This window comes from Lissotriton vulgaris, chromosome 3_1, assembly GCF_964263255.1.
Source record: "Lissotriton vulgaris chromosome 3_1, aLisVul1.2, whole genome shotgun sequence".
NCBI lineage: Eukaryota > Metazoa > Chordata > Amphibia > Caudata > Salamandridae > Lissotriton > Lissotriton vulgaris.
In genome coordinates, this window is record NC_141689.1 from 2,055,745,522 (window position 1) to 2,055,769,482 (window position 23,961).

A 23,961-nucleotide genomic window follows, 5' to 3' on the forward strand; every position below is an offset into this window, starting at 1 on the left:
CACAAATAAGGTAAGTACATCAATATAACAGTGATCAAACCACCAATTGAACTAAAAATCAACATCGCTGAACTAAAAACCTCACATGCAGCAAAATAATCTCTCACACAACACAAACCACAATACTTCCACAACACATCAATCACAAGAATCATTCTCCCCTAGTCATACTTAGAATCCTCTTTGCTCAGGAACAGCACTGCAAGTTAGGAACGTAGCAAGTAATCCACAAGGATAATCCTCTGTGGAAAATCCACTAAAAACTAAGGATAGGACAAAAAAAATCCTAAAGCAGAAAGGAGGTGCTCTTATCTCACAGCCATCCTCTGCTACCAGATGTTTGTGGGCGCTGGTAATCCCTTAAATTGTACATCCCAAAATATTACCTCAACAGCACGCCCATGAGTGGATGAATCAGAGGCAGTGTTAAATCTCATGGGGAAATGTGTCCCAGAGATAAGGCACCAAACAGCATGTCAAAATACTGTCACCTAAGACAGACTCAATAATTGAGTTTTAGAGCAGGAATAGAAATTTTAAAGAATTATAACAAAAAGTCAAAAGGTGTGATACAGAAATTATAAGGTGCAGATAGACAAAGAGTCAATGCCATGAAGCCTCTTGTTAAATAGGACAATACAGAAATATCAGCAGAATCAAGAAATAACCCCAGGTTCAATGGGCAGCAAAATCAATATGAAATCAGACAACATCCCTAGTAACATCGAAAGCCTTCTGGCCGACCCCTAAATTCTGGGGTTTAGATATAGTTTTCTTTCATAGGAAGTCATTAATTTCTGCCAAATCTTCACGGTGAGAGCAAATCTAAGGACACTTCTATTAAACTTAATATTGTCTTACCGTCTAAGCACTATCCCACTACATGAATATTGTTTCGGTCCACTCTGTGCTAATGTTATATGGAAACCGTAGGACAAATTAATTACAAGAACATCAGCAAACTATTGTGTAAATGAATGCAGTACATAGAGCTAGCAAAAAGGCTTTGAGAAACTGCAAAATTACTTTTTCTGTGTTGGAAATTTTTCTTTGAGAACGGCAAGAACAACATCAATGGAAATAAAAAATATGACTTTGCTTGACTGTGAGCTGCAGAAATGATGAACAGTGAATACACAGGAAGAGACATCGATTTTGACATAGAAGCGTTAAGGCCTAACTGCAGCCTAGTTAGCATAAGCTAGAACATCACACTTTTACAAGACATGGCAGCTTTGTTTGAAATCCAATAAATCCACATTCTGCAAATGGTTAATAATGCACAAATATATTCAATGCACAAAATCTCTAATAGCCTCAAACTGGTAATATTTGGTAAATCGGACCACTCCACAATCATATGAGCTGAATGAGAAACTAGTAGAATCATGACACTCAGAACAGAGTAGGGCATGCTTCCTATAACCATAGGATTTTTTATTCACTTCAGTGGCGTCCAAAGTATTGTAGTTGTACTGTCAATTAGTATCCCTGTTGCAAGGTCATAAAGAAATGACTCCCTGCTCTGGCAGGGATCTCGAAGAGCCTGCCAATGCAGCTCTGGCATTACTGTTCAGATGAGAGCAGAAAGCACAGCTATCGGAGGTGACGGGGGAGACACATATGGTGATAGGGGTGGGTAGCAGGGGGCCAGGAATTTCTCTTTTTTACATTTGGGAATGTGCATAGCTGTTAGACCAACATTTCCTCATCATACTACGACCATTCACATATTTTGACATCATGATTAAATCAATGATGCTCACCCCAACATTATGTAACAGTTTTTATTGCGGGGGATGGGAGTTTTATATAGCGCAAACTTGATCCAAAGGGATCAAAGTGCTTTACATGAGCACCAGTTGCATTACAGACACATTCATTTTGGTAGGCACAGGGAGATTAAGTGATTTGCCCAGAATCACAGGATGTTGAGTGTCCCTAGCTTCGAAGTTGACCGCTACAGCCATTAGGCCACATCCTCTACCAGTGCTGTTCTGCTGTTCTGATCCTACCCTTGAAGATTTCATTGTGGTTAGCATAACTATCTCTTAAGTAGGAATTCTACTACCTCATTTATCATCTGGTGCATATTAATGGGCCGATTACAATCTTGCTAGGAAAGCCTTCTGAATGACTCTGATCCGAAGGGCGTTCCTAGAGAATCGTGCTATGCGAGTCCGACCGAGCGAGTATGATGCAGCCGTATGCCGATGGACTCGGTTCGCTCGGACTCCTATTGAACTCAATGGAAGTCTGTGTACCGACGCGTACACAGGTTTCCATAGAAAAAAGGCGTTGGCAGGGTAAAGCGTACACCCTGTGGCGGGCACCCATGTTGCCCGCCACACTGTGCATGCTTTGATCGGGGGATACATGTGCACCTCCTCACGACTGATTCAAAGAGCTCCGTATGAAGTGGGGCCTGCTATGGCCCCCCAATGTCTGATTCTGACAGCCGTTTCGTCTCGCTAAGACCGAGTCGATACAGCTGTCTGAATCGTACATCGTACTCGCTCGTTCGGAATACGGCTCCATTGAACGGCACGATTCAGCTCCAAACGAGTTGGACGGACAGGATCTGGTTCGAAAACGATTCAGTCGACGCGGACGAGATCTTCACATCGTACTTCGAGCGAGGGACGACTCGTCGGAATCATAGGTTCCAAATCGGATTTGCTCATTCCGGAACCCGTCTGGAGTCCTTCCTAGTGAGATCATAATCAGGCCCATAATCTACTTGGCAACATTTATTTACATACTTGCAGATGTATGGTAGACCACCGACATCCACACTTCCAATTTCATATAATTCCGTAACATTTCCAAATGTTTCATTGCAATTCTGTGTTCTTGTATTTGATGCAATGCATCGGGTGGAATTATCCATTTTAAGCATTTTAGCAAATACCATCATTGAAAGTTGCACAAACACCTACGTCCCCTTCAAAGATACTTTTGATAAATCCAGCAGTATACATTTTGGGTGTACAATCGATATTCAAGCCTAATATTTCACATCTAAAATGGGAAATGTCTTCGGGCACCATCAAAGTATATGTTCCAGAAGTCTTGTTGGCATCTTGGACAGAGATATGTACTTGTGTTTTAGATGCTGAGTTGAGCTAGGTATAAACTTAGCATGTATTATGGATACCTTGACTTGGTTTACTATACATTTATTAGATTATTAGTTTGCTATCTCCAAGCAAATACAGTGCCTGCTCATGACTCACTGTGAATACAGTAACAAACAAAGATGTTTAATGAATGATTAGGGATTAAAAAATCTTAGGTAAGCAGGGAAGCATCGAAAAGGTTTTCAGGCTTCAATTTGGGGTGAGTGATGTGAATTAGAGGTGCCATTTATGTCATTTAACCACAGAAACTGAACTTCCGATAACTTTTCACTCCTGCAGCATAGTTTTACAGCACCTCACATACCCTTCTCCACCTGATGACCTTCAACCTTCAAGGAAACAAGAAATGGAGAACTGGAGCATGGAGAAACTGTGGGCATATGTCATCTCAGACGCAAATGCCTCATGTTTAAATTGGTGACCAAGCAGTATGGAACATAGGCACTGTTCTTTGCTTCGAACAGACCATAGAAACATTGATAGTTAGTAGGAGATTCTACAAGATACTTCTGGGTTTGCTGGATATTCTGCTCTAGTTGAACTCAAAAATCAATAACACCTATTGAAGCTGGTCACTCCCAGAAGAAGAGCTAAGTAGAAACAAACCATTTACAAGGCCATGCTGTAGTATATATACACCACTCAATGGGTCCCAAGGTAAGTAAACAATAGTGGTGGATAAAGAAGTAGACCATTCTTAAACATCTAGCCTACTGCAAGTGGACTGACAAGCATGTACAGGAATTGTATACCTTCAGTGGAACGAAAGAGGCTGCAATAGGGATCAATTGGAATATTCGGAAGGTAGAGGTTGCAGGGAAATTTAAAGCAATTGTTTCAGAGACCAAGGAACGTCTAAGTTAACATTAAATTAATTACAGAATGAGTTGTTTGGCCTTATAAAACAGCTAAACATTGGAAACCCTATTCAGGATTGAAATATATATTGGGTAGGAAAAGCAGAAATTAATGGTGGTGAGGCATCTCTATAAAAATGAGGCACTATAGGCATCAAGAATTAACGAGAGCCAGAGGCATACCTGTGTTGTAAATAATCTAGGACCCTAGTGTAAATTTTCCTGATTCATGCCCTTATATAGGTATACATTATCCAATCCTTATATAGGCATCGAAATGATGACCATATTTGGCCTGAGCCTTGCAGCCCAAATACGGCATGGCTACTTCCACTAAGTTCCAAGAATCAACAGCGATTTCTTGGAAAAACCTACCTTCAGCAGCTAGGGACTTCCCCCTGCTTGAATATTGATTTATCCAAGAACTCAGGGAGTTTTCAAAGAATTGAGTCTTTGAGTGACGTTATTAAGTCCAATCATACGTCAAACTCGGCACCTTCAAGGTATAAATATGCCTACATTTGCCCAGACAAACACACGGTGGTTTGGAGCAGATTGACTAACTACTTGCCCGACGCCCTGCAGCAGCAAGTGCCGAAGGAAGCCGACCCTCCAGCTGACGCTCTGGGAGATTCTATCTTTTCTCCTGCCGAGAAATCCAGCTCTAGTGTTTCCGGCTTACCCTTGTGGGTATCTGGGAAATCGAGTCCTGAGAGAGAGATACAAGACCTCCTTCTTTCTAAAACCAAGGTACGGAGCTGATTAGACCCTTAGAGAATTCTTGGAATAGATTCTTGGCAGAGAACAACTAAACCTAAGCTACTCCTCACTTACTTCTTTCCTTGTACTAGACTTAGGTTAGGTACACTGGGGTGGGCGTATTTTAGAAGCTCCAGTTGAGTACTTTTGGTCATTATTTTATCACTGTATGTATTTTATACATTTTAGGCAACTTATGGCTTAGAAACCTTATCATGCTTTTACAGTACTACTTTATAATACTTTTCGTATTATATGCCTTTTACTTTATAACCAGTATTACTATTGTAGCAGTACATTTCTTATGCTTGAGAAAGAAGACTGTTCAATAAATACTTTTTATTGACAACGCCCGTCTCTCTATTTTCTCAGCACCTCTGGTGAAACGAAGCATGCACAATTGACTCAGTAAAATAGCGATCTATTGTTTCTGCGACTCTAGATTGATTTCTTATTCTTGGGAAACAAAGTTGTCATGCTTATGCGGTTGTCAGAAACAAATCCCATCTTGTTTATTCGAGAAAGTTTCTAGTGACCTCTGAGCTAGTTGGCACTCACAATTAAGTTTAATATATTTGGTAGAGACCTAGTCGACCTCAGTCCTATGTCTAAACTACAGTATATATTATTCCAATGCGCAGAGCCTATTGGGAATATAGGAACTACACTACACCTGAATGGGTTGGTATTTCTAGGGATGAACCTCTGAAAAGTAAGCAGAAGTGAAGGCACCCATCACTCAACAAGGATGGTATTCAGTCATTTAAATTAAACAGATGATATGCTTGAAGTATTTCAAAGGCTTTCCATGTCTTGGTGCTAGTGACAGATGATACGGCGAATGCAGATATTTTTCTACTAAACCAAAAATAAGAACTTAAATAACTATACAACGGTCACATTAATTAAAAGGAATACTAACTAAACATGCTACTAAATTAGTGTAAATACATTTTCAACAAGATTAATTTATTGCAAATAAATTGCTGATCACGAAGGTCCAGGATCTCTGGGTTTAAAATCAACCAAGACAAGTTGAAGTGCTTAACGTAATCTTTACTACTTAGAAAGTTTGGCTATTTACAACTTTAAATGGGCCAATCACTCTATCGGGTATCTGGGATCTGTTTGCCAAATTCTATAAAAACGATTCGGGGCAAACTTCCAAGGGTTATTGTCCACCATTCCAGAGGACCTATTGAAATCATGTTACCTTTTAATATTTGGTGTGGCATTATAACTGCTATAAAATAAACGTTCTGTCTAGAAAATTATTCATTTTTAGGCATATCCTGGTGAGCTGCTACTAATTATGCAAAAGAAATTGGTGCTGCTGAGAAAATAGAGAGACGGGCGTTGTCAATAAAAAGTATAATCATACGTCAAACTCGGCACCTTCAAGGTATAAATATGCCTACATTTGCCCAGACAAACACACGGTGGTTTGGAGCAGATTGACTAACTACTTGCCCGACGCCCTGCAGCAGCAAGTGCCGAAGGAAGCCGACCCTCCAGCTGACGCTCTGGGAGATTCTATCTTTTCTCCTGCCGAGAAATCCAGCTCTAGTGTTTCCGGCTTACCCTTGTGGGTATCTGGGAAATCGAGTCCTGAGAGAGAGATACAAGACCTCCTTCTTTCTAAAACCAAGGTACGGAGCTGATTAGACCCTTAGAGAATTCTTGGAATAGATTCTTGGCAGAGAACAACTAAACCTAAGCTACTCCTCACTTACTTCTTTCCTTGTACTAGACTTAGGTTAGGTACACTGGGGTGGGCGTATTTTAGAAGCCCCAGTTGAGTACTTTTGGTCATTATTTTATCACTGTATGTATTTTATACATTTTAGGCAACTTATGGCTTAGAAACCTTATCATGCTTTTACAGTACTACTTTATAATACTTTTCGTATTATATGCCTTTTACTTTATAACCAGTATTACTATTGTAGCAGTACATTTCTTATGCTTGAGAAAGAAGACTGTTCAATAAATACTTTTTATTGACAACGCCCGTCTCTCTATTTTCTCAGCACCTCTGGTGAAACGAAGCATGCACAATTGACTGAGTAAAATAGCGATCTATTGTTTCTGCGACTCTAGATTGATTTCTTATTCTTGGGAAACAAAGTTGTCATGCTTATGCGGTTGTCAGAAACAAATCCCATCTTGTTTATTCGAGAAAGTTTCTAGTGACCTCTGAGCTAGTTGGCACTCACAATTAAGTTTAATATATTTGGTAGAGACCTAGTCGACCTCAGTCCTATGTCTAAACTACAGTATATATTATTCCAATGCGCAGAGCCTATTGGGAATATAGGAACTACACTACACCTGAATGGGTTGGTATTTCTAGGGATGAACCTCTGAAAAGTAAGCAGAAGTGAAGGCACCCATCACTCAACAAGGATGGTATTCAGTCATTTAAATTAAACAGATGATATGCTTGAAGTATTTCAAAGGCTTTCCATGTCTTGGTGCTAGTGACAGATGATACGGCGAATGCCATCTTGCCTTTTTCCCGATGCCACACTTTTCGTCATGCACATCCGCCATATTTTAGCCGTTACGATCAGAATCACCCTCACGAAAGACCCCCACGCACCGGTCATTCCCACTCTCACATGCCTTGCGCATAAGCGGCAGCCATTTTAAACACCATGGCCTCCCTGCCCCTCGCTGATAGCCAGCGCGTCTCTCTCTCTCTCTCCTAACCTCGCAAGCATCCCCCGCACGCTGACAACCCCCGCTCTCTCATGCCTTGGGTCATAAACCCCTCTTCAACGCAGCTTCACCACAGAATCCCATCCTGTTCCCAGCGCGACACCTCCCCTCATTCCTTTCATGGTCTCAGATCCTTTTGATGCAAACCCCCTTTCCCTGTGTCCCCGTTTGTCTTCCTTGTTCCCAGGCCGCCACCTGCCCCTGCGGATACTGTTTATTACCCCGTACAGTAGGAAGCTTCCCCTCCCCATCAAAAGACCCTCGAGCCGATCAAAGCCCCCACCCTATGAGATCCGATCAACTCCACGCATTCCGTGAATCGGCGGAATGCCCTGCTGCGCGACAATCATCACCTGTTGTGACCGGGGTGGGGAATTCAACTGTAAATGTATGTGGGAACGGGCCTGAAGGGGAGATTCCGAGGATGTTCTTTCAAATATCAAAGTGTTGCGAGAATGTGTTACGTGCAATAAAGGTCATAAACCCTAGTATAAGAGGCCAGGCCTCAGAGATGTGGTTAGAGCACCTCGTGACGATACTTGCTGTCTGAATTGATGTGTTCTCCTCCGGAGAGAATAAAATCCTCGTTTCCTGCCTTCCAGTCTCCAGCGCCTGCTTCTTCATTGATTAATATTGGTGGGTCATAGAGGCGACACCGCCGGGCAACATAAAGGGGTCTTTGGTTACTGGTTGTCTTTGAACCCCTTTTAACAATTGGCGCCCCACGTGGGGCCCATCAGCGACTCGTGGATCCAGTGGGAGAGGTCCTGACGACAGAGTGAACGACTGCAACGATCGGAAGGTACCCTGTCCGATAGACCCTCGTCTGACAGCCGATCATCCGAACTTCACTGGTTCCGAACAGACCTCTCTCGAGTGATCTGCGGTCCTGACTGGGAACCATCAGGAGTGCCACGAGGAGTACGAAGAGAAGAGGACGATCGGGCGCTGGATTCGGAAGACAAGAAACTGTCCATGCGGTCCGGGTAAGGTCGTGTAAACACGACGAATTGCGAAAGTGATTGATAATTGATGAAAAAATACTAGTATTACTTTTTGTTAATTTATTTGGAGATTCACTGTCTGCAAACGGAGAAACAACAGGCTCTCCCTTTATAAACAGTGAAGGATAGGTACGCATCCATCGGACCTATCTTTCTCCCCCACTGAACAATTGCCCCTCCCCCATTGATTAACTGTTATAGATTGTTTTCTGGAGATTCTCTGTCTGCAAACAGGGAAGAATAGGTCCCCTCTTTGCAGATAGTGAAAGGGTAGGTGACGCGGACCTTTGCGAGCCCACTTATTCTCCCCATTGACCATATTGATTTTTTATTTTTGACCTAACATTGATTGCTCAAGATTGGTTCATGAGGTATTCACTGCCTGCAAACAACGTAGAATAGAAATATTCTGTCTAGTCTTTGCACGCAGTGATAAGATAGGTAGTGCTGACTATTATCCCCATTGTGATCCGTCATGCCTGTCTTCTCCCCACTGGTTAGTAGCCTGTTTAGCCCGGACCGCTTATTAGAGATGAACCATCCGGCTCCGCTGGAAGGCACCCCTAATAAGGACATGTTCATGAAGCATGGATTAATCGCTATAGCCTATAGCCAGCTGTGGCATAAATATACGAAAAGGGATCGAGAAAGTCAGTGGCCACTGATAGGATCCTTCGATCTTGACAAAATAGAAACGGTAGAAATAACCCTTCGTAGGAATGAAACAACACCTATTATGCTCGATAGTCTCGGTATGTGGCGCAAAGAAGCCACACGACGAAAGGAAAGCGATGAAGTCAGAAAGGGTGAAGAGACACGACGGACAACCCTCCAAACGTCTAGTAGGCAAAGGGAAGGGCCAGCGATGGCACAGTTCCGAGGAGTAGACATGAAAAGGGAACGGTGTAAAGGGATGTGCCGACAGGACAACCCCGGGACACAACGACCCGAAAGTAATCCCCCGACACTATGCACAGGACGAACAGATTTAAAACAAAACCAATGTGCTTTCTGTAGATGTCTCGGGCACTGGAAAGCCCAATGCCCGACTCTACAGAGCATAGGTAAGAACGGAGGGTCGACAGAAAGAACAGGCCGACAGAAAGGGAAAAGGCGCGAGATAAAAACCAATCAGACTAGTGCAGACAGAACAGATAGAACCACCCCGTTTGATTATGCTCGATGGCACAGATTCCGTCAGACCAATTTTAACGACATGTTAGAGTTCTGGGACTGATTGCTCTCTGTTGCTCCCCCACTCTGAAAAACAAACACAATTACAGGCCAGTGTAAACAACCCCCGTTAGAGAAAGGACTCAAGGAAGCCAAGCATCTGTTATATAACTTAGGATTTAATTACGGTAAAGATAACACACAACCAACGGTAAATAGAATAACTAGTAGAACACTCTCTAAAGCAAACTGTACTAATAGGAGAAATACAAAACATATTACGCTCACTCCGGAAGTCCTCGAAATGTAACAGTTCGACGGTCCCGCCCACCCGAAACACATAGCACGTGTGGGGCGGGGCCTGCCAACAGCCATAGACCAAAAGAGATCGCCGGCGAGAAGGTACAGGAGGCTCCTCAAAGCAGGCAATGAAATGGTCTTTCCATACTACCCTTCCAGGGATGGCGTCCCCCGGGCCACGAGTAGGGAGGGTGCGGATGCAAATGACCCCCTCCCTCGTATCTCCTGGTCCGGCCATCACGAATTCCTCCATCGAACTGATGCAGGGTGGGCAGGGAGGGAGAGGCGACGCGGACGAGCCTCTCCCGCCTCCGCAGGTAGGAGGTTTCCCAGCCCTGGCCCGGCGCCGATGTCCTCCAGCCGGGCGACGGCCATATACCTGCGCAGCACAGAACTTACAATGTCCGACGCACATATATTTCCGCAGCACAGGACATACAATGTCCGACGGGCATATACTTGCGCAGCACCGGACGTACAATGGTCCCCCAAGAGTCGGAATCAGGGGTGTAGGGTGGTCATCATGTGCACCCCTGATTCAAAGGGACGGCGTGGGATGCGCCGGGAGAGGGAGGCGGCACGGACGAGCCTCCCTCACCTCCCCAGATGAAGGCTCCACTGCTGCACCCTGGCGCCCCGAACCAAAATGTCCTGCTCCAACAGCATGATGTTCTGTCTTTGTCGCCACAGGAAGTTTCTTCCACTCCTGAAAGATATGACGGAGGGCGGCTGCCGCAGGGTCTCAAAATGGCGTCTTGGCCCTCGGAAGGCGGGTCTAGGCCGCTGGAGTAACTTTGTCCGAAATTGCAACTCGGGCACTTGCCCACCTGGGCGCAAGCCCCCACCATCGACAAACATCCCCTCGACTTTGAAGATTCTACCAAAGTCCCAAGAGCCCTCAGCCCCTTCAGGCTTCCGGTGGGGAACAGCTGCATTGATCACTAATGAAATAACCACGGCACAGCAACAAGATGGCGGTGCTCTCGTGTCTGCATCAGCTTCCGTCTGAACCACCCAGGAACATTATGGGCTAACGAACTCGAGTAAGTTCCGGCTGAACATCAACATGACCCGGTAAGAAAGACTCTACCTCCCTCCCTCTCTTGATTGACGGTCCACACCACCAGCCCCTCTGTTAGCACAGGTTTTTGAACTGCCGAAAGGGACCCTGGTCCAACCGCCAATCGTCGGAGACATTTTTTGCCCCTGATGCTACTTCCGGACTAAACCGGCCTCGCCCAAAATGGCGCCGGTATCAATAGGAACTAACGGATGCCTCGTGGTGTTCCTTAGCTAATGAAACTTGATGTACTAAGATTTATATACGAACCTTTGCGCACTTGATGAAAAAGGGAGGAGGGTTCACTTGACGAACATTTGAAAGGGGTCCCGTAAAAATGTTGATTTCAATGAACGATTTATTTTGATATTTATTGTAACTGGTACGTAACGTCGCTTATGATGCACACCCACGGTATACATCTAGGAAATGTGATTACAATGAGCTTGACTGTGTTTCCATTTATGAACTGAAATGCCCCTGATCCCTCATCACGCAATGAAACGTTTTTAGTTACTTGCAAATAATTAATTAGGCCTTTCTAACATGTTCTTGTGCCGTAAAATAACCCCCCTACTGTATGTGCTTCCATCGTCGACATGTCCGGCCAAAATATGATTGCACTCTCACATTTTACGTACTGAACGATTATGCAAATAAAGGTTTTCCAAACTATGAATAGGCATCACATACTTTTGTAAATGTGGGAATTGGTGGGAGGGCTTTTTCTGTGCGCAACCGTTCTGCTCTTTTTTTAAGGTTATCTGAAAAATGGTTGTTCGGCCCTGGATTGAGGATCGAATCAAAGGTATGATACGCTGCCTCCAAAATATGCGACTAAGCTCAGGAACTAACGTATGAAGAAGGACCTCGACTTCTGAGAATGGGTAAGGTAAAGCGGTGTGATTGATAGAATGTTATAAAGGTATGGTGGTCGAAGGTACTAAGGGACAGGGTTGACCGAAGAACTGATATGCCTTAGAACATCACAGCTTTGGGAATGATTTAAGGATCCCGATGGCCAGATACATCTACAAAACCAGGTACCTCGCGCTAGACACCTCTGATTCCTCTTTTTAGCGTTTCCCTACACACGATCCGTAATGCCACCCTTGAATCCCCCCATGAACCACCTGTCACACTGCCCGCCCCCTTGACTTCAGAAACCAAGACCCTAGGGATTATATCCCGAGGAGATAAGTACGAGTATGCGGTAAGTAAAGGACTTTCGTGCCCGTACATTTGATGTGCTCGAATGTTGTTCCCCCTCCCTTTTCCTCCTTTTTCCCTCTGCAGGTTACATTGGAGCCCCGATTAGGGTATCGTGAAGGATCTGGAGCCACGTCACGCCCGATGCATGAAAACGGACTAACGCTGCAAGACGACACAAAAAGACGCCCTACCCAATGCGCGACCTTTTTGTACCTGACCTAATGCCCTTCCGTCCCAAAACTGCATGCTTTCTACATCCTAACACAGACCCGAAACGTCTAACGTTGGGTAATGCACTGAATAGCCCAAATGATACACGGTCATTCTCCATGTCACACGTGTACTATTTGGCCTATTGTTACTCTCTCTCTCTCTCTCTCTCTCTCTCTCTCTCTCTCTCTCTCTCTTTCACCCCTCCACACTTTCCCTCTTCCTAGCGACTGGCACCTAATTGGCGAACCTGGTGCACCTCCTGATTGGCCCCAAATACCACAAGTATTTGCACAAATTCGTCCTAAATAAAATCGTATCGATACCACGTTACTACCTCTCCTTTTCTGCTAAATATGGATGAAAATTAAATTGGCCAAAAGGAAAGGGACAGGTAAGACGACTAAGGTTCCCTAAATTTGACCCACAGTCAGGGAACTATTTGTCAGTGGCTTCTATGATAAAAAAAAAAAAAAATGTCTATGGTAATGCGACCTTCCCCATTCCAAATTGTCTCCATACCCCAAGCAGTAAGAAATGATCGAGACACCCCCGTCTTCCCAAAATGCCCCCAGTTCGGTATCAGCAGCCCTGAACGAGAATCTGAAAAACGCCCCTTGCTCCAATTCGCTGTGTTCCTAGTTGTTTTCCAACAGACCTCACCCACCCCAAGGATAAGTTTAATAATTATCGCAAGCCCCCCCCCCCGAGTTTTTGTAGTAGCCAGGTTGCGAGAAACTATATAGAAAGTTAGAAAGATGTGTGCAAAGTTAAAATTAGATCGAAAACTGAAGGAACTTGTTGCAGTAAACCTTGTTGAAAATAGGATGTTTAGCTAAAGGATAGGACGCATTGATGTAATGGAGAGTCGTTTAGCCTATGTTCATCCCTCAGAAGGATGCCTATCAGGCTATGGTGAATAGCACGTTGCACTTTTCCGTAAGATACAAAGCCCTGAAGACCGGCCTAGCCTTGCAAGACTCGTACTAGGGAAATGGGTCTCTACCGGAAGAACTGACATCTACTGTAATAGACGAATGCAATGAATGGGTATCAGACCTTGTACCACGACAAATGAATGTAATAACCAACAAAATGCCAAAGAATTAGCCACAAAGGGAAGTTGTAGGAAATCCAGCAAACCCATCATCAATTGTTTATACGTTGGCTGCAAATCTCAATGTAGCGGATGTTTACCCCAGTTGCTTGGTGTTGGGAGAGAAATAGGTTTATGTACTTACCTTCTTCTGCAAAATCTCTAAAGACTGTCTTTTCGAACTCATTTAAGGGTACCACTGTCGGAGGAGAAAGAGACCGGATGTGGGAGCACGCGGCCTGACTGCGGATTGTGGAACCCTAGCGACGGAGGCCAAGGCGAGACCACAGCAGTAAGGAGTCGCAGGATGAGGCACTGTTTCAGACAAAGCTAAGGAAAGGGCTGACCTGAAGCCCCTGCTCTATGATCGACATGTGCCAAAAAAAAGTCCCTGCTCTCTGAACCTGGTTATGGACCCGCCTGTCTCAAATTCTCCGTCCCCCTGATCTGTTCCCGACTTGGCCCTGCTCCATCCCCTCCTCCTCCGACCTACCATAAGGACTGTTCACACACACACCTTTCCACCTGAACTTTCAAGTTCCTCCAAATCCTACTGAGCTATCCAGAGAAGGGTATTCCCTGCGTCAAAAGGGAGGGAGCTCCGACTAAGTAGACCACGAACTATGTTAATCTCAGAACGGTGACCTAGAACTCCACCAAGGGTCGCCCCTAAAGAGAAGATGAACGAAGTATGTGGTTCTACCCGCTGCTGAACGCCTCGATGATGATGGAAGCAACAGGAAATACCCACCACAGAGACTCAAGAAACAAACAGACCCCACAACTCAAAGACAATTGCACTTTTCATCACAATCCTTTTTCTACCTCCTAATAACTATGCTCTGGGTTACGGAAGAAAATGCACCTGCTCCAAAACCGTAACGCATTTCTCCTATGAGGTCTGGCGAAACGAAACAAAATGTACCCCTGCCCGCAGACCTCCAACGACTCAATCCACATGAACATTCCTGTTGACAGAACGAATTGTAATACAGGTGCTTAACAGTGCCAACCGAAGACGACAAAGACACTGAGAACTCTGATTTTTATTTTTATTATATCTCATTTCTCTCCCAACCACCATTGGACTGACTATGCTCCCGCCGAGTACAAAAAGGACTTACTTATATGATAACTTACCAGTTCCTATTCCAAATGACTATAAGTATCTATGATCTGTACCCAACGCCTTCGCTACATAATTCTAGTCTGATATTGCAGTACTATGACTTTTTCTGCAACCAACTTAACGATGAACCCGCCTACTAGATGATGAGATTTTTCAATGTGATGTTTATAATGTGATGTTTATGTACAGTTCTTTTGCCTAAGTCCCCTCTCCCTTACTTATGACCGCTGCAATAGGTATAGATAGGAAATAGGCCAGCAAGATGTCTTGGAAATGTTAAAGGGAGGACTGTGGAAAATTAATACAGTTTGGTGAACATTATCTACGCCATCTTGCCTTTTTCCCGATGCCACACTTTTCGTCATGCACATCCGCCATATTTTAGCCGTTACGATCAGAATCACCCTCACGAAAGACCCCCACGCACCGGTCATTCCCACTCTCACATGCCTTGCGCATAAGCGGCAGCCATTTTAAACACCATGGCCTCCCTGCCCCTCGCTGATAGCCAGCGCGTCTCTCTCTCTCTCTCCTAACCTCGCAAGCATCCCCCGCACGCTGACAACCCCCGCTCTCTCATGCCTTGGGTCATAAACCCCTCTTCAACGCAGCTTCACCACAGAATCCCATCCTGTTCCCAGCGCGACACCTCCCCTCATTCCTTTCATGGTCTCAGATCCTTTTGATGCAAACCCCCTTTCCCTGTGTCCCCGTTTGTCTTCCTTGTTCCCAGGCCGCCACCTGGCCCTGCGGATACTGTTTATTACCCCGTACAGTAGGAAGCTTCCCCTCCCCATCAAAAGACCCTCGAGCCGATCAAAGCCCCCACCCTATGAGATCCGATCAACTCCACGCATTCCGTGAATCGGCGGAATGCCCTGCTGCGCGACAATCATCACCTGTTGTGACCGGGGTGGGGAATTCAACTGTAAATGTATGTGGGAACGGGCCTGAAGGGGAGATTCCGAGGATGTTCTTTCAAATATCAAAGTGTTGCGAGAATGTGTTACGTGCAATAAAGGTCATAAACCCTAGTATAAGAGGCCAGGCCTCAGAGATGTGGTTAGAGCACCTCGTGACGATACTTGCTGTCTGAATTGATGTGTTCTCCTCCGGAGAGAATAAAATCCTCGTTTCCTGCCTTCCAGTCTCCAGCGCCTGCTTCCTCATTGATTAATATTGGTGGGTCATAGAGGCGACACCGCCGGGCAACATAAAGGGGTCTTTGGTTACTGGTTGTCTTTGAACCCCTTTTAACAGCCCTGCAGCAGCAAGTGCCGAAGGAAGCCGACCCTCCAGCTGACGCTCTGGGAGATTCTATCTTTTCTCCTGCCGAGAAATCCAGCTCTAGTGTTTCCGGCTTACCCTTGTGGGTATCTGGGAAATCGAGTCCTGAGAGAGAGATACAAGACCTCCTTCTTTCTAAAACCAAGGTACGGAGCTGATTAGACCCTTAGAGAATTCTTGGAATAGATTCTTGGCAGAGAACAACTAAACCTAAGCTACTCCTCACTTACTTCTTTCCTTGTACTAGACTTAGGTTAGGTACACTGGGGTGGGCGTATTTTAGAAGCCCCAGTTGAGTACTTTTGGTCATTATTTTATCACTGTATGTATTTTATACATTTTAGGCAACTTATGGCTTAGAAACCTTATCATGCTTTTACAGTACTACTTTATAATACTTTTCGTATTATATGCCTTTTACTTTATAACCAGTATTACTATTGTAGCAGTACATTTCTTATGCTTGAGAAAGAAGACTGTTCAATAAATACTTTTTATTGACAACGCCCGTCTCTCTATTTTCTCAGCACCTCTGGTGAAACGAAGCATGCACAATTGACTGAGTAAAATAGCGATCTATTGTTTCTGCGACTCTAGATTGATTTCTTATTCTTGGGAAACAAAGTTGTCATGCTTATGCGGTTGTCAGAAACAAATCCCATCTTGTTTATTCGAGAAAGTTTCTAGTGACCTCTGAGCTAGTTGGCACTCACAATTAAGTTTAATATATTTGGTAGAGACCTAGTCGACCTCAGTCCTATGTCTAAACTACAGTATATATTATTCCAATGCGCAGAGCCTATTGGGAATATAGGAACTACACTACACCTGAATGGGTTGGTATTTCTAGGGATGAACCTCTGAAAAGTAAGCAGAAGTGAAGGCACCCATCACTCAACAAGGATGGTATTCAGTCATTTAAATTAAACAGATGATATGCTTGAAGTATTTCAAAGGCTTTCCATGTCTTGGTGCTAGTGACAGATGATACGGCGAATGCAGATATTTTTCTACTAAACCAAAAATAAGAACTTAAATAACTATACAACGGTCACATTAATTAAAAGGAATACTAACTAAACATGCTACTAAATTAGTGTAAATACATTTTCAACAAGATTAATTTATTGCAAATAAATTGCTGATCACGAAGGTCCAGGATCTCTGGGTTTAAAATCAACCAAGACAAGTTGAAGTGCTTAATGTAATCTTTACTACTTAGAAAGTTTGGCTATTTACAACTTTAAATGGGCCAATCACTCTATCGGGTATCTGGGATCTGTTTGCCAAATTCTATAAAAACGATTCGGGGCAAACTTCCAAGGGTTATTGTCCACCATTCCAGAGGACCTATTGAAATCATGTTACCTTTTAATATTTGGTGTGGCATTATAACTGCTATAAAATAAACGTTCTGTCTAGACAATTATTCATTTTTAGGCATATCCTGGTGAGCTGCTACTAATTATGCAAAAGAAATTGGAGAATTTTGTTTGGGGAGACATGAATGTCCAAGTATCTCATAATATGTTCTTGGCTCTAAACATTAGAGGTAGGTTAACTTTTTCGAACTTTAATGAAATATTGACAAGCTTCACTGTTGCTACTATTAGTGAATAAAATTAAGAGGAAATAAAAAATATAGGTGCAAAAAGATCCCAATGTAGTCGGGAAAGCCTTGTGAGAACTACTGTGGTTCCTGCAACTAAATAGACTGACCAGTCTCTATATTTGTATGTTGCCCAGAATGGTAAAGAGCATTTGGTTCTCCATGGCATTTAAACAAAAGTTGAACTCTTTTCCTTCATCGCTGTCTCTGATTTATCCTAACCATTTCAGTGAGGCTGTCGACCAATGGTCAACGGTCGCACTCCATTCCCAGTGCGGGTGTTGGCCATTGGCTGCCACTGGGCTGAGCTACAAGGGATCTTTTGGTGGGAGCAACGGAGGTTTCCTTTTATTTAGGGCTGGGATGACACGGAATTGCTTCCACGTCAGCACCACCGCCCACCCATCTGTGATGTCAGCACTCAGCGAAGCACACTGGCATCACAGATTCCCCACCAGAGTGGCAAAAGAAGTAGGTAAGAGCTCCCTCCCACTCCAGTGGGAAAGAAAGCATAAAAAGGCCTTCACAGATTTCAGGGAAGCCTCAATGGATAAGGGATGATTCCCCCTTTTCAATGAGGTCTCCCTGAAACTTTTCTGCCTGTGGATTCAGATAGTGCCGTGAGCCTCAGCCAGAAAACCCACTAGGCCATCAGAGACCAGTGTTTAGAGAGGGGGGGTGGGGGGGGGGCAGCCCTCACGGTAAACAGTCCGCCCCCCAGGGGACCCACTATTTTAAAATCATAATGTGCTTTTTACCAGGGGGAGGAGCAATTGTGCCCCCAGGGGGAAAAAAAGTGAAATTGTCAGTGGATCGACCCTCTTGACATACAGGCTGACCCATGTTGGGCCCTCATTTGTTTTGGGAATGTGTGTTTTCCCTTGGGGAGGGCACAATCATGCCCCCCAGGAAAAACACACATTGGCACAAAAAATAAAAACAAAATGAAGGCACCTCTCCTATCAAACTTCAAACCATCTACCACCCACCTGGTGATCGCACCCTCTTCTTAGGAGAAATTACTGACCTACTGACACGATTCTCCTTAACTGACTCGAATTACGTGTTCTTGGGTGACTTCAATATTCACTGGAACACCTCAGAAGACACCACTGTCTGTAATCTTGCAAACATTTTTTAAATAAACAACTCTGTAATGAGCTCAGACAGTCAGACAGGGTTTGAAGACAAAACCCCTCTATATTGCACCTCCCACTCCTAAGAACTGCATGGCTTTCCTATTTGAAGTACATCTTTAGAGAAAAAGCCACTTTATTTTTCAACCAACTTGACTGGGCTAAGAACAGACCCAGGGAGCTCTTCAACATCAGTAACCGACAAACTACCCTTACCTCCCCACACGAAAAAAATGCCACCAATGAACGAGGTGAAGAAATTGCCAACTTATTCACTAATAATGTAAAAAAATTGAGCAATCCCTTATCTAAGTCACAAATTTGACATCCCTACCAACTGTCCCCTATGACTCTCTCCCCTCCATGGCAGCCCCCCCTTCAGATTTAACTAATGACTGAATGGCCTCTTTAAAAACTAATTTCAACTTAGGTCTCCTTCAAATGAAAAACAAACCTAAGTGGTCTGACTTTAAACCCATGACAGAAAGTGAAGACTTAAAGATAATTGCGAGCTTGAAGCCCACATCCCACACTGCTGATCATCTCCCATCCACAATAGTACAAAACCTCAACCATATCATTGCCCCATTCTGGATTAAAATCATCAACACGTCTCTCTCCTCAAGCAGTTTTTATAACTCCCTCCAACTGGGAAAAATCACACCCATACTCATAAAACTGAGATGAAAGGGTGATTTGTGGCTTCTGGAAATAGTTTTAAACTGGCAAAGGCCCAGCAGCTTGACCAACAATAAGGTTTTGCATAAGCCATGACAAAAGTATGCTGTGTTATTGGGTGTATGGCAAGGTCAAGTAATACTGTGACCTTTTTCTCTTTTTTAGTGTCTTTGGAGAGCCTGCAGATTCAGGAAACCAGATAAGTAATTTTGTGCTTATTTTCTGTTGCATACATCTCACGCCCAAACCCACCGACTGATTAAGAACTATACTTCTAACCTTCTATGTAGGACAATGTTTTAGATGGACGGTTTTAGCCAGTCAGCAGAGATGGTGTCTCGTGGATGACTGCTTCCCAGGCCCTAACTTGGGTTAGGGAGGGCAGCTCTGAGGCAGGATCAGAGACTGAGACAGCAGATACTGTGACAGCACTAGGTAGAGGAAAATGGAGCAGACTGGAAGAGATTTGTAGTCGGAGGAGTTCCACCCAACAACTAAGCTTCCAGCGATTCTGAGGAACATGATGATTGTAGTCGTGCTGTCCCTTTTCAAGCACAGTTTGTGCAGTGGAGCAACCATACCAGGTTAGACCAACCCAGAGAGCAGGCACATGTGGCAGCAAGCAAAGGCAGAGTGCTCTCTTGGCAGCCCCCAATTTAGTTCAGCCCCAATTTCTGCGTTTCACTGACGATGTTGGATGTAAAGTCGATATGTCCAATTATTTGCCTATTGACTCTGTCCATTTCCTTTTGGATGTTGACTTCTTTGAGCAAATTGTGCAGCAAAGCAATCTGTGTGCTAAATAATTTCTGAGGAAGCATGGTGCACCATAGGGCCTGATTCTAGGACACACAAGGGGACTCCCGCTTCACTTGAGGAGTTGAAGATATTTTTGGTCTTTACTTTCAAAATTGGGTTAGTGCACAAACCATGCTTGGGTCCTACTGGTCGACTTGTATGGTTTAGGTAACCCCCATTATCCCACAGTACATGAGCAGAGATCATTTTTTTGCTACTTCAACACTACCAACTTTCACCTTGACGACCCCAATGACACCAACTGAACCGAACCTCCTGGAAAGCATGAGGAACATCAGACTCACACAACCGGTTACCAGTCCCACACACCTCGCCAGACACACCCTACACCCAATCTTTACAGCCAGTGACAGAATCAAATTTAGCCACGACACCAAACTTACCTGGATAGCTCACAGCACTGTCCACTTCACCATTGCAGGCTTACGATGACCCACCACCTCAGCCCCCCTGCCTACCACTGATGAGACAAACTCACAGAGACCCACTGGACGGCCGCCCTCAATACCATCAGGCCTCTGCCTACCAACAAAATGGAGCTAGCCTTCCAAAACTTCTCTGACTGGATCTCCGACTGCACTGACACAATTGAACCCATGAAAACGGCCAGCACCAGTAAACCCAGCTGGTCCATCTAGAACTCTGAGCCATCAAGCGTGACTGTAAGCAATTGGAGACATAATGGCGTGCCAACAGAAACCCCTCAGACCTCACCACCTTCAAAGCTGTCCTTTGCAAATACCACCAACGCCTGAAGGAAGCCAAAAATTATGCTGTAACCACCTGCATCAATGCTAGCATCAACTCCACAAAAAAGCTCTTCAGCAACGTCTGAGAATTCTCCTTCCCATCTGCCACCAAGTTCATGATTCGCCCTTGCCAAGCCCTCTGTGACTCCCTGGCGGACTTCTTCTATAACAAAATAGCAGATATCTACAGCAACTCCAACCGACAACCAAGCTACCTCCGCCACTTCCTGAAACACACTAACAACTCTTGCAGCCACCTCACCGACTGGACACCACTCACCACGGCAATCACCTCAGTGACCAAAACCTTCATCCACTGTGGAGAACCGACAGATACATGCTCCACTCCGGCTTCAACCTGGGACAGAAGGAAATCAGCAGAAAACTCACCAACATCCAACTCATCCATCTCCACGTTCACCATCCCTGACGCCTGGAAACACACAGAGGTGAAACCCCTCCTGAAGAAACCCTCCACCCACCCCAGTGATCAAAAGAACTACCGTCCCATCTCGCTGCTCCCCTTCCCAGTCAAGCTCCAGGAGAAAGCCATCAATTGCCAGCTCACTGATCACCCGGAGGTAAACAACCTGCTCAATGCCAACGAGTCTGGCTTCAGCTCCAACCACAGCACCAAAACCGTCTTGATAGCCACAACAGATGACATAAGACCCATCCTCGACCATGGCAAGACAGCAGCCCTGAACCTCCTCAACCTCTCAGCGGCCTTTGACACTGTATCCCACCACACCCTCATCACCAGATTCCACCACATCGGCATCAGAGGAAACACCCTCAAGTGGATCACCTCCTCCCGACATGACACCCACAAAAAATCTGCCTACTGCATTTCACCTCTAAACCCAAGAGCATGTATGTATAGGCATTTATATAGCGCACTACTTACCCGTAGGGTCCCAAGGCGCTTCGACCGCTGCGAAACCCTTCCTGGCTTCCCTGAGAGATGGTCCCTTAATGGGTATCTCCAGGGTGAGACCAGGCATCCCCGGCGGTCTGGTGGGGCCGTTAGTGAAGATGAGGCAAGCTAATGCCCAGAGTTGCCGAGTGTGATCGCTGATCAGAGTGGGCACCGAGGCGAGAGAATTATCGAGTCCGCTGACCCTGGTCCAGAAACCTGCCGCGCCAGGAATCGAACCCTGGTCCCGGGCCGTCCTCTGCTCTCGGGTCTGCCGCCTCTAACCAGTGAGCCACACTACTTCACCATCTGCGTAGTCCTCCAAGGATCCTTCCTCAGACCCACCCTCTTCAATGCATGCATGACTCCATTGGTTGATACCTTCCGCACCCACGGACTCAACATCATCTCATTTAGTGATGACACCCAACTCATCCTCTCTCTCACGGAAGACAATGCTGCCACCAGATTAAACTTCCAGACGTCATGACCAACATCATCAACTGGATGAGATCCAAGTACCTGAAACTGAACACGTACAAGACAGAAGCGCTCACCTTAGGAAAGAACACATCCCCATGGCCCACTGCACTTGGACCCTCACCTACCCCAGCGACTACGCCCACAAGCTCAGCAACATCCTGAACAGCGATCTTGTCATGAAGTGACAGGTCAACACAGTGGTCTCCTCCTGATTCCACAGCCTCTGCATGCTGCTTAAGATTTTCAGGTGGATCCCTGCCAGCACCAGGAAAGCAGTGACTCAAGCCCTTGTCACTATTCTGCATCAAGCACCACCTGACCTTCCACCAGCCGACCATACAACTCCGATCTGCATCTCTCCCCCTCGCACACGACCCCGCATCTGGCAGAGCTGCAGCGAAGTCGCCTTTTTCCCTACCTTGCCACAAAGACCTGGAACAATCTCCCACTTCACCTCCGAACCTCCCCTTCACCCACCATCTTCAGGAAGGGACTCAGGGCCTGACTCTTCGGCTAAAGCTGACCATTCCTCAGTGCCTGGATACCCCCCCATTGTGATATGCAGTGCTTTATAAATACTGATTGATTGCCATTGCTATTGCTATTGCAGCGTATACTGCATTTTAATGACAGTTCTGCTGCATTGCCCTGGGACCATACAGACCCCAACAGGTTGTTCAAAATTCGGCCTGTCATGAAACATTTGTCTGGCAGGTTTCCAGAGATTTACACTCCTTGAAAGAATATAGCGATCGATGAGTCCTTGATCCTGTAAAACTTTGGAGAGCAAAAGAGCTCTCAATAGTTTCCAGTTGTACATTCTGTGTGAGAGCTCTACTGGCTATGTTTACAGCTTGAGAAAGAGACTCCACTCTAAACCTGTAGATTGCCCTCCAACGCTAGGAATCACAGGAAATATTTTATGGAAGCTTGTCTAGCCACTCCTTCACAAGGGCCTAACTTACATTTTGGATGATGAAGAAGACCCCATTGCCATGGCAGATGACTTGATGTCGGCCATGCTGAGTCTTCTCTGCCTGCCTAATTTTTAAATGACTGTGAAGCTGCTACATTGCTTGAACTGATTGAGCATATCTACCTTTGTAACTACTGCACACATGCTGGAGAATACTGCCTGAGTTCCCTAAAGAGCACATCAAAAACTATGAAGAATGTTCGTTTTTGACACACATGGTAGTCATTGAGAATGTAGCATATGTCACATCCACTGTTATGGGTAGTGCTTCTGACAGAGCACAAACATTTTACCTATACATGTAGCATTGGGTACAGAGTTCTCTGCAATGTTATGATTTATTTGTAAAGCGCACTATCACCTGAGGCGGTATCCTGTTGCTGATGCAAGAGCAGTCAGGGCTGATCCATGGATTAACTTAGTCGGAGAGCCAAGTGTACCGGTTTATGCGGAATGCACTCATTTTAGAGACGGCACATACGTGTAGAGGCAGGCAATTCTGCCCTTTTTAAGCCAATTAGGAGAAGTCACTTCTTCTGCAAATACATTGAATGTGTGTGAGTACGAGTCCAGCTGAGTCAAGGTGTCTGGAAGGTTCCTTAAACCTGAGGCATTATAAAGTATGTTGGACCAGTGCTGTTTAAGGC

At 45.0% G+C, this 23,961-nt stretch overlaps 1 protein-coding gene across 2 annotated transcripts in view; it reads right to left on the reverse strand.

Annotated features, from left to right (window-relative positions):
- Positions 1–23,961, reverse strand: part of PDGFRL (platelet derived growth factor receptor like) — a 534,427-nt gene that overhangs the window by 117,137 nt on the left and 393,329 nt on the right. The gene's annotated exons all lie outside the window — the stretch shown is intronic.